Genomic DNA, 11,833 nt, shown 5'->3' on the forward strand with positions numbered 1-11,833 from the left:
CCCTCAGTCAGAGCATTGAAGATGGGTCGTGGCTGGGTCTTTCAACATGACAATCACCCGAAACACACAGCCAGGAAAACCAAAGAGTGGCTCAATAAGAAGCATATCAAAGTTCTAGCCAGTCTCCAGACCTAAACCCAATAAAAAAATCTTTGGAGGGAGCTGAAACTCCATGTTTCTCAGTGACAGCCCAGAAACCTGTCTGATCTAGAGAAGATCTGTGTGTGCAAACCTGGTGAACAACTAACAAACGTTTGACCTCTGTAATTCCAAACAAAGGCCAAATATTAACATTGGTTTTCTCAGGCGTTCAAATACTTATATACAGCTGTATCACACAAATCGTCAAAAAATCATACATTGTGGTTTCATGATTTTTCTTTTAAGATTATCTCTCTTACAGTGGACATGTACTGTATGTTCGATGAAAATTTCGACCCCTCCATGATTTCTATGTGGGAGAACTTGCAATATAGCAGGGTGTTCAAATACTTATTTTCTCCACTGTATATAGTGCTGTTAATGGCAGAAGTCTTTTCATTATCCAAGCCGCTTATCCTCACAAGGGTCGCGGGAAAGCTGGAGGCTATCACAGCTAGCTTCAGATGAAAGGCGGACGACACCCTGAACTGGTTGCCAGTCAGTCACAGGGAAGATATCGACACCATCACTGAGTGGGAATCGATCCCCTGCTGCCTTCTCCATCAGTGACTCGACATGTATAACATTTGCTTCGTTTAAATGTGTTCGTTCTTATAGTAGCAGTAATTCGCCAGCTGAGGACGCTGTGTTGCAGCAGCCGGCCGATGCCGCCCAGCTCATTCGCAGAAGAAGCTGCAGTACGCTGAAACGTATCGCGGATGAGAACTGTTTGCAGATGCTATTTATGTGCTGTGAACTAAACGTGTATTCTGTGCTGTTTACAGGTAGGATACACGGGAGTGGGGGGGGGGTCGTTGCTGCGTTTGAGATGCTTTGCTGTCAAACTTCTATAGTATTTCTAAGTTCTGACACGTGAATTGAACATGGTAAAGCCCACGCTATAAAGAACTATAGGACAGAAAAAGAGTGTGAAACTTCCTGTTGCTTCACAATAAGAGCCAAGCTCGGCAAGAGTGTTTGAATGATTTTTATTTTTAATCCAGCTGTATCATTGTCAATGTTCAACGTGTCACATTGGATTTCTCTACGTTCTTGAACACCGGAATTAGAATAGAACTCACTTATTTGAAGTATTGTTTCAAAGAGTTTTGTCCAATACATTTGTTAGTTTACATGCTGTGTGATTTAGTTTCGCAGAAGAAGCTGCATTAGATTGAAACGTATCACGTGTGAGAACTGTTAGCGGGTGCTGTTTATGTACTGTGAACTAAACGTGTATTCTGTGCTGTTTACAGAAATAAAATAACTTCTATATACTGCACAAAGAATTGGGTGACTCCAGTCCTTAAAGTGTAACACCTGCATGGGTTTCCTCCGAGCACTTCGGTTTTCCTACCACATTCCAAAAACATGCAACATTAATTGGACACTCTAAATTGCCCCTAGGTGTGATTGTGAGTGTGACTGTTTGTCTCTATGTGCCCTGCGATTGGCTGGCAACCAGTTCAGGATGTACACCGCCTCCTGCCCATTGAGAGCTGGGATAGGCTCCAGCACTCCCCACGAACCTTGTGGGGATAAGCAGCAAAAGAAAATAGATGGATGGATTGAGATATTTATATATATATATATATATATATATATATATATATATATATATATACCAGAATCACCCTCGCAAAGTGAAAAACCGTGAAGTCGTGATGGATGTATGTTTATGTAAGTACCCAAATGTTTAAAATATGTAAACAGTATTTCTACTTTACGTATTTGAGACAAAAAGACGTATTTTGTTTAATCTTAAATTATAAAACCTTATAAATATAATATATACAGTACAGGAAGTTCTCGGGTGAAGATGCTCTCTACCTAAAGCGTTTCGACTTTACGACACCTGAGCCTTGTTCAACATTATGGCCCCAGCACCTTAGGGTTTCTGCTTAGCTCATGCATATTGCTTATCTGCGTTTGTGTGCTGGGATTTTATTTGCCCTTTTCACCCACCTTTTTACATACTATGGCCAAAGTAAGAAAGCTGTTTTTTTTTAAGCAATGCTGCTCCAGCCGAAAGAAAAGCAATGACCATGGAAACGACGCTTAATATCATAAAAAAACAATGAGAGGATTAACACCGACGGACATGAAGACATAAAGACTTGGGCTTCAGTCGGATGAGCGTGGCAATTATTATTGAGGACAAAGCCTGTATTTGAGGTCACGTGAAGGCTTTCACCACAATGAGGGATAAAATGATCACGAAGCAGCTTTTTTTGTGAAGAAAAAAAAAACAAAGCAACGTTCTTTGATTGTGGGCAAAATGGAAAGATTGCTTACATTCTGGATTGAGGATCAGAATCAAAGCCGGTTTAGTATCAGCCTAATGTTCATTTTGGGAAAAGCATGACATATTTTCAGAACTTTAAAAGAGCAGAAAGGCAAAGATGCTCATTAGGAATTTACCGTTAGCAACAGCTACCTGTACTTGAGGAATAGCTGAGCACAGCCTCCCTTCATTCTTCGCCATCCCAGCCTCCCTTCCCAAATGGGAAGTAAAGCATATATTTTTTATTTTAATGTATTTCATTTTTTTTATCTGAAGTAACAACACTCATCCATTACTGAGCCGCTTATCCTCACGAGGGTCGCCAGAATGTTGAAGCCAATCCTAGCGGTCATCGTAAATTTTGACTTTAACGGTGAAATCCAATTTTAGTCGAAATTCGAGTTAGGTCGCTACTGTGGGAACGGATCCCAGTCGTAGACTGAGGACTCCCTCTATTATGTGTACTATAATTGTAAACTATAAAACACTTACTGTATTATATCACTGTATAGTTACCATTCATCATTCGGATACTTCTGCTGAAGCTGACGCGTGGGTACAGCATTTATACTTTGCCCACTTGAGTAAAGTACAACACTACAAGTGTCTAGTTGAACAATTAACAATAACATTTTTATTGCAGTACAGAAAGTCACAAATCAAATACGTGGTCTTCTTGGGTCGCACCGAATGTCCACTGTGCATTGTTGTGATGTCACCTCCAGCGCGCCTCTGTTACATAACTTCCAATTCGCCGGTGTGGTGCCCTCTCCTCACTTTTGTTCGCAAGGAGAACGCGGGATGTGTCTCTCTCACCGTCTCCAACTCATTCTGGCCACATCTCCATGAATCCTTTCTTTACACAGCAAACATGATACATAAAGCACCAGTGCATTGATAACCAAACGCCAGTTAATGTACGCAGCTTAAGCATGACAAAAGATCATTCAAATCAAAACAAGAGAGCAAATATGAGAGATTTAATCAATTTAATCCGACACCCTTTACAAGGACATACGCCATCAACACAATTCCTAAACTCAACAGGTCGTACCAGATTGTCTCACACTTTTCAAAGTTTTCAACCCAACCTTTACCTCATCCTCGAGGGGTTGAATGCATCATTGCAACTTCAGGTTGATATTTACCATATCATTCTTTATGTGGCGTGCCACTGATACATTCATACCAAAATGGCACCACAAAAGCGTTACTTCTGCAATCTTTGATCATGTCCAAAAGTTTCACTTTTTTGCCGATCCATCAGCTCCCTCCCCTCCTCCTCTTCATTGTCACCTGGCCGTTTTTTCAAAATCCGCTATTCACAAAACAAAAGGAGCTTACTTTTCAACCAATCCTCTAATTTTGCATCTTTCTCTTCAGCTTTGGTGTTTCTGCAGCAGCTTTAAGATCATGCACGAGCGCTTTGGATGCATTTTGAACTAGAGACGTTATGCACAGGCGGCACGGTGGATCAGCCGGTAAAGCGTTGGCCTCACAGTTCTGAGGACCCGGATTCAATTCCGGCTCCGCCTGTGTGAAGTTTGCATGTTCTCCACATTCCTGGCTAGGTTTTCTCCAGGCATTCCGGTTTCCACCCAAAAAACATGCAACATTAATTGGACACTCTAAATTGCCTCTAGGTGTGATTGTGTGTGTGTATATATATATATATATATATATATATATATGTATATATATATATATATGTGTGTGTGTGTATGTATGTATGTATATGTTTGCATGTATGTAAAAAACATTTTGATTTTATTTCTATATTCTTGGTTTTTAGTTTAAATTCTTGCACTGATTTAAAAAATAATGACATTCAAGTTACTAACCAGGGACTCAGTACATTAGTATTTTTAGCTTTTATTAGGAAGACTCATTTAAAGCTTGTCATGGCCCTGCCGTTCCAGCCCTGGCTGGGCGGGTCCCAGCAGACTGGCGCTAATTAGGAAGTGCACACCTGCGCCTCATCCCCGCTGATTGACCCCTGTACTTATAGGACCCAGGGGACGACTGGTCTTCGCCAGATCGTCGCCTCGCATGCCTCGTTCCCACACTTCCGCAGTCCTGATGCCAACCTCCCGTGTACCGACCAACGGCTGTCTCCCGACCTACCCTGTAAGCCTGTCGCTACTGTTCCTGCTGTTTGTGCTGACTGACTGACTGCCCGGTTACCGACTCTGGAACGAATAAAGACTTTCTCCTTACTACTTGCCTGTCGCCCGAGTCGTGCATTTGAGTCTGCCCATGAGTCCTGGTTATGACAGAACGATCTGGCCAAGACATGGACCTAGGCGACTTTGAAGCTATCCGCCGCTCGTTAAAAGTCCAGGGCAGACGCCTGCCTGAGCAGGGAGCTGCCCTCCATGTAACAAACCAGTAGCTCCTCGAGATCTGTGCCCGGCTGGAGCCGTGGCTAGCCTCTCAGGCTAGCGCTGCTACTGCCACTCCGGGGGCGACCACTCCGGCTGCTACCCCGTTCCAGCTCACTCCGGCAACCCCGCCTGCTGCGGAGATTCAGTGTACCGGAGTAACACCTCACTCCCGACCCGAACGTTTCTCTGGCGACTCAGGGAACGTCAGACCCTTCCTCGCTCAGTGTGACCTCCACTTCGCGGTACAGTCATCCGCCTTCCCGACGGACCACTAACTGATCGCCTTCGTCATCTCTCACATGACGTGAAGAGTGAAGGCGTGGGCCACGGCGGAGTGGAGTCACAACTCGGAAACGTGTCGCTCCTGGATGGCCTTCGTCTAAAACCATGATGCAGGTCTTCCAGTATGCCGCGCTGGAAGGCGAGGCAGCGGCATCGCTGATAACGTTACGCCAGGGACAGCGCCGCGTGTCCGACTATGCCATTGAATTCCGCATCCGGGCAGTCGAGAGCCGATGGAACGAGGACCCCCTCCTCGATGCCTTTTTCCAGGGGCTCTCCCCGCAGATCCGCAGCCTTCTCATCGCCGTGGATCTTCCTACCTCATTGGATGCACTCATCGCGCTGGCGCTCAAAATCGACTAGAGACTAACTGTCAAGGGACAAATGGACACGCTGGTCAGAGGAGAGACAGGGGCGCCCGTCCCGCCGGCTTCCCTGCCACTGGCGCTCACACCCGCGACAGAGCCCATGCAGGTGGAGAGTCTCAACTGGCCGGCAGAGGAGCGCCGGCGACGTCGACTGGAGGGACGCTGCTTCTATTGTGGCCTCTTGGACCACTTAATAGCCCACTGACCGGTCAAACCGAAGCGTCCTGGCCTCAAGATCACTACTACGGTGAGTGTACGATATACCACGGCGGAATCGAGTCGGGCGCTACTCCAAGTCGCGCCGAGGGCCGTGCGTGTTCCGTCACAGTGTTCATCGACTCAGGCTCTGATGCGAATTTCATCAACCCCCGCGTGGTCGAGGTGTTGGGCCCAGCAACCTTTCAGACGCAGTGGTTCCCCAACGCTTACGTGGTGAATGGTAAATTCCTCTGTCGGGTGACGCTCCACACGCAAACCTTAAGAATTGCGTTTCCGGACGCTCACACGGAGAGAATTAGCTTCCACGTGATCAACTTGCAGAGCAGCGATCTCAACCTGGGTAGTCCGTGGCTCGAGGAGCACAACCCGCATATCGATTGGACTACGGGCCAAATCAGGGCGTGAGGTGAAAATTGCGGCAAGCGGTGTTTCAGGACTCATGAGGATGGGAGAATGCAAGTTGCGCCCGTTGAAATAGAAGAGCCAGGTACTGTACCGGAGCTACCCGCGGTGCCTTCGTGTTATATGGACCTCAAGGATGTCTTTTCAGAGGCAAAAGCTAGATCCCTGCCGCCACACCGCCCGTACGATTGCGCCATTGAGCTACTGCCCGGCACCTCACCCCCTGGAGAGAGGCTCTTTTCTTTGACAGGACCGGAGCACCAGGCCATGAAAAAATACATCGGAGTCGTTGGCGGCAGGGCTCATCCGATCGTCTTCCTCACCGGCTGGAGCAGGCTTCTTCTTCGTGAAGAAGGACACCTCACTACCGCCCTGCATCGACTATAGAGGGCTCAGTGACATCACTGTAAAGAATAGGTACCCTCTTCCCCTGATCACGACCGCTTTCAAACTACTTCAGGGGGCCTGGATCTTCACCAAGGTGGACTTACGGTGTGCGTATCAGATGGTACGCATCCGGGAGGGGGATGAATGGAAGACAGCATTCAATACACCCACAGGCCATAACGAGTACTTGGTGATGCAGTTTGGGTTGACAAACGCACCAGAACTTTATTAATGACGTGCTCCGGGAGAAAGTAAACAAAAACGTTTTCGTATACCTCGACGACATCCTGATTTTCTCCTCGGACTTGACCTCCCACATATAACATGTCAGAGAGGTGCTTCAACAGCTGCTGCAACATCAGCTGTACGTGAACGTGGAGAAGTGCGAGTTCCACCAAGCCTCCGTTTCATTCTTGGGGACCAATTCGAATGGATCCCGGGAAGATCAACGCGGTTCTTCAATGGCCCACTCCCTCTTGTCGGAACGACGTGCAGAGGTTCATTGGGTTCTCCAATTTCTTTAAGTTCATCCGGAATTTCAGCTCCATTACTGCCCCTCTGCACGCTCTCACGTCTCCCCGCAACACCTTCGAGTGGACCAGGATCTGTCAGGAGGCCTTCGACAGGCTCAAGGCAAGTTTTACCACCGCACCGATCCTCATAATGCCGGACCCGGAACGGCACTTTGTGGTCGAGGTGGACGCTTCAGATTCTGGAATAGGAGCGGTCCTCTCCCAGAAGTGCGTGAAGGATGGAAGGATTCATCGGTGCACATTCCTTTCGAAGAGACTTACCTCGGCCGAGCGGAACTACGACGTGGGTGATGGCGAGCTGCTGGCGATCAAGACAGCTATGGAGGAGTGAAGACAATGGAAGGGTCGCAAGTGCCGTTTGTGGTTCTCACCGACCATAAAAATCTGGAGTACCTGAGGACCGCGAAGAGGCTGAATGCCTGCCAAGCCAAGTGGGCACTGTTTTTTACGCGGTTCCGATTTACCCTGTCCTTCCGTCCTTCCTCAAAGAACTGTTTGTGTTGAATGACTCCCCGATTACCGACTCTGGAACGAATAAAGACTTTCTCCTTACTACGTACCTGTCGCCGTCGTGCATTTGGGTCCGCCCACAAGCCCTGGTTATGACACAGCTGGTACACAGAGTTTTCAGACGCTCTGAAACTTTTCACCTTTTGTTTTCTTGCAGCCATTTTACTAAAATCATCTTTCATTTTTTAATGTACACACAGCACCCCCATATTGACATTTTTTTCAATTTATTAATGAAGAAAAACTTAAATATCACACAGCCATACATATTCAAACCCTTTGTTGTGAGAAAAATTCAGGGGGTCTGAATTATTTACAAGGGTCAGATGGGAAGCTGGTGCAAAGAGCCTTGAGAATTTGATTCCTCACCACTGTAAATCCAACATCGGCTAAAATACATCAATTGCTATGATTTAATATTTGGACAGAGGATTTGCCTCAGAGTCCTGAGAATCAGGATCAGAATCAGCTTTATTGCCCAAGTGTGTAAAAACACACAAGGAATTTTTCTCTGGAAGTTGGTGCTGCCCTGGTATGAAATTCAGAACAAAGAACAACAAAGTAACGAGAAAAAAGATCAAGAGACATTTCTGTTTATAGGAACTATTCTTTATAAGAGTCAGAGATGTGCAAGATGTAAAGTCTTCTTCATTTAGAACAGGTAGAAGACAAGAGTGTGTCACCATCCCACATTGTGTTAAGCTTGTACAGAGTGCCTTTACCTGTTCGTGGTTCCCGTTATAGACCGGTGCAGACAGTTTAAAGAGACGAATTGTGTAATAGTTTACTAAATATATTACCATATAGAGGAGTATGCACGAGATAGATGGAAAAAGATGACACGCTGTGGCAAGCCCTAAAGCCAAAAGAAAAAGAAGTGGGCTGCGACTGACGTCACTGGCGAATGTGCGCATTAACTTTTTGCCATATTGGAAGACAAACAAACCCCCAGAAAGTACGAGTGCTGTCAGTGTAGTCAGTTTTTATATAATTTCGTCACCGTTTCTTCGCTTCTAATTGATCTCTATGATCTAGCAAGGCATGACAGGCTCTTCTGCCAAGTGTAAATATGTTGACACCCTGCCAGCTGTCAAAAGAAATCGTTACAAGGAGAAACTTCCTCTGGTTGATGGAGTTGAGCCCTACGAGTTACCCAAAGAGGAATGGACAACAGATGTGGCATACTATCCTGCTGTAATTTACCCTGACATTGTGAACTATTTTATCTTCACTCCAAGTGTGTATACCATGGATGACCTGAAAGCTTACGAGAGCATGGATGCATACAATCAGTTTGTGTGTGGCTGGGATCGCCATGTGGGAGCTGTTGTCAGAAATGGATACCACCTGGTCAGTGGAAAGGTCGGTGTTTACATTTCATATGATTTACATTTCATTACACTGTGACTTTTCTCACTTTAAGTCATGCACATTTAAATGTACGTTATGGAGGCCCCATAGCTCAGTGGTTAGAGCACTGGTTTGGTAAATCAGGGGTTGAGGGTTCATATCACACTGGGGCCTCCACTACCTGAGAAGGGTTATGTCAGGAAGGTCATCTGGAGTAAAAAAAAAAAAAAAAAATTGTGCCAAACATATATGTGCACTTTGGTGACGCTGAAAGGGACAACCCGAAAGAAACTTACTTACATTAAAATGTACGTTATGTTTGTGAAGCCAAGAGTAATATAATGATCATTTGCAAATTATAATTTCACAATTATGTAATGCCATACAGGAAAGAGTATAATTTCTTTTTGTTATGTTTCCATCTCTTTGTACTACATATATTTCAAAATCATATTTGAAATAGACAATTTTTTTCCAATAAAATATACATTTCTCTATTACATTCTTTTGTGAAATTTTCATTTGCTACAATAATAATAGGTGAAAATATTCATTAATATTATTTAAATGCGCATGATACTTAATACATGTGTACATGCATGTATGTTAAAAATTCCAATATTACCTTTACAGGTTCTCCATTCCCAAGAATTGCAAGAAAAGCCCCTTCGGCCTTGGGTGATTGCTAAACTAAGTGTGAAAATTGTTGCTGCACATTGGGACTTCAAGCCTGGCCTGGGAGAAGTTCACATGTTGTAGCACTGCTGTTTTGGGTTGAAGCCAACATCAGGATACGGGACTCAGACTGTCACGTAAGAGAAAGCATACTGGAAGTTGCCAATGCCTGCTCAAAAGTAGTCCATACAAAAAATAAAAAATAAAACCTACCTCCACTAGTTTTCTTAGTCTATGTTACCGTACACAACATTATTTTTGTTTGGCCTTATCACAATGTTTTGTCCATATAAATGTGCTGAAGGCAATGTTATGTAAGTGCGAAAACAAACAAACCAACTGTACTTCAAAATTTTATCTCATTCTCCATCTAACATGTCAGGCTGTTCTGTACACTGAAAATTGTGTTTAGTTCTACTGGTAACAGTTACCCACTGTATTTCAACCAAAAACCTGTGTGTGTGTGTGTGTATTTGTGTGTATATAAATATATATTTTCTTTGCTGCCTATCCTCACAAGAGTCGTGGGGCGTGCTGGAGGCTATCCCAGCTATCAACGGGCAGGAGGCAGAGTACACCCTGAAATGGTTGGCAGCCAATCGCAGGGCACATTGAGACAAACAGCCGCACTCACAATCACACCGAGGGGCAATTTAGAGTGTCCAATTAATGTTGCATGTTTTTGGAATGTGGAAGGAAACCGGAGTGCCCGGAGGAAACCCACGCAGGCACGGGGAGAACAAGCAAACTCAACACAAGCGGGTCGGGGAATGAACCCGGGACCTCGTAATGCCTTCCAAATGTAACAGATTTCTTTGTTTTCAATTTAGAGCTGTTGATACTATCTTTGAATAACAAAATTTTGAAGGAAGAATGCAAAGTCCATTATCTTAAGCTTATAAAGCATGCTTGGATATTGTATAATTCCACAAAGACATGCACTTAAGAATGCTCTTCCCGTCATTTTATGAATAAAGGGAGACATTTTATTTCAATTTCCTGTACAGAAGGAATATTCATCTCATTTCCATTTGTTTGTTTGTTGGTTGGAGCCCAGTCTGGATTAGTGGAGTCATACAGGTATGGTGGCTTGGCTGAAACAATAATCATAATTAACAAAATGTTAATATATTTAGTTTTTGTTTGGCTAACTTACTTGATAAAACAGAACACATCATGCTGATGTTAAAACAAGTCCCCAGTCCTAAAATATTTCATAATTTAATTCATGTAACTCAGTCCAGTATCAAACAATAACCATATTTTTCATAGCACACCAGAAAAAACGTTTCAGAACAGTATTAATTTAACATAATTATATGTAGAAGCATGTTTTCCTGTTTAGTATCAGTTTCAATGTTCAAATGTTCCAAGTGCCAACACACCATGCAGCCATCCATGACACACCATTGTCTGGGCTTGCAGATCTACGTCCCCTGTTTACCAGGGATGAGAATTTTCCACCGATTTTCAGACCAAAATGACCATTCTCGAGATAAGAGCAAATCCGTTCAGAAAATTTCAGGGGTAGGGTATCGTGCGCCTGCCTCTCGGTGGTGGACTCCAAGCTGCAAGTTCAGCTTAGTGCTAGCACAAGCACGACTATCATATGCCGTTCTAACTTGCTCGGTAGTGTAAATATTTGCATTTTGCGACGTAAACATTAGATTACTCGATTGGACAACAGAGTTATACAGTATAACGATCGAATCGTGTTAGTGGTTAATCGAGTTTCACTAATGCCATGTACATGTGTTCTCGGTTCTCAGAAATCAGTGTAACTTGTTAGTTTGCCAAGTAATGGCGCGTGGGACTTAGATAGCGCGAACTGAGCGACAGTGTGTTCAAAGTTTTACGATGGCGAAAGTGTTAGAAAAACAGGATGAAGATCGAGCGAGGGCAATTGACAAGGATGCTGGAATCAAAAACTGTTTCAGATGGGCATGGATTGAAAAAAGTGTAACCGTGCAGATAGGACCTGAAAACGGTATCAACATGTCTAACCGAACACATACAAAAAGTGGACATTCCCGGCAAAGTGCTGTGCACTCTGTGTTCCGATAGGAGGAAAAAATACCCAGGAGGAAACTCAAAGCAAAGTCCGCATCACTGCAGTTGCTGCACCGATCCGTCTGTCGAGCTCCCGCTCCATTCTTCCCTCAATCGTCAACAAGACCCCAAGATACTTGAACTCCTCCACTAGAGGCAGGATCTCATCCACGACTTGAAGAGGTCATGCCACCCTTTTGCAACTGAGGACCATGATCTCAGATTTGAAGGTGCTGAGTCTCATCCCAC

At 44.5% G+C, this 11,833-nt stretch overlaps 1 long non-coding RNA gene across 1 annotated transcript; it reads left to right on the forward strand.

Annotated features, from left to right (window-relative positions):
• The first annotated feature begins 799 nt into the window (after positions 1 to 799).
• Positions 800 to 9,738, forward strand: LOC133503869 (uncharacterized). The gene is made up of 4 exons (XR_009795851.1): positions 800 to 926; positions 4,434 to 4,552; positions 8,749 to 8,872; positions 9,494 to 9,738. It is a non-coding gene; the product is annotated as an uncharacterized LOC133503869 (long non-coding RNA).
• The last annotated feature ends 2,095 nt before the right edge of the window (positions 9,739 to 11,833 follow it).

Source organism: Syngnathoides biaculeatus, chromosome 7, assembly GCF_019802595.1.
Source record: "Syngnathoides biaculeatus isolate LvHL_M chromosome 7, ASM1980259v1, whole genome shotgun sequence".
In the NCBI taxonomy this organism is placed as follows: Eukaryota; Metazoa; Chordata; class Actinopteri; order Syngnathiformes; family Syngnathidae; genus Syngnathoides; species Syngnathoides biaculeatus.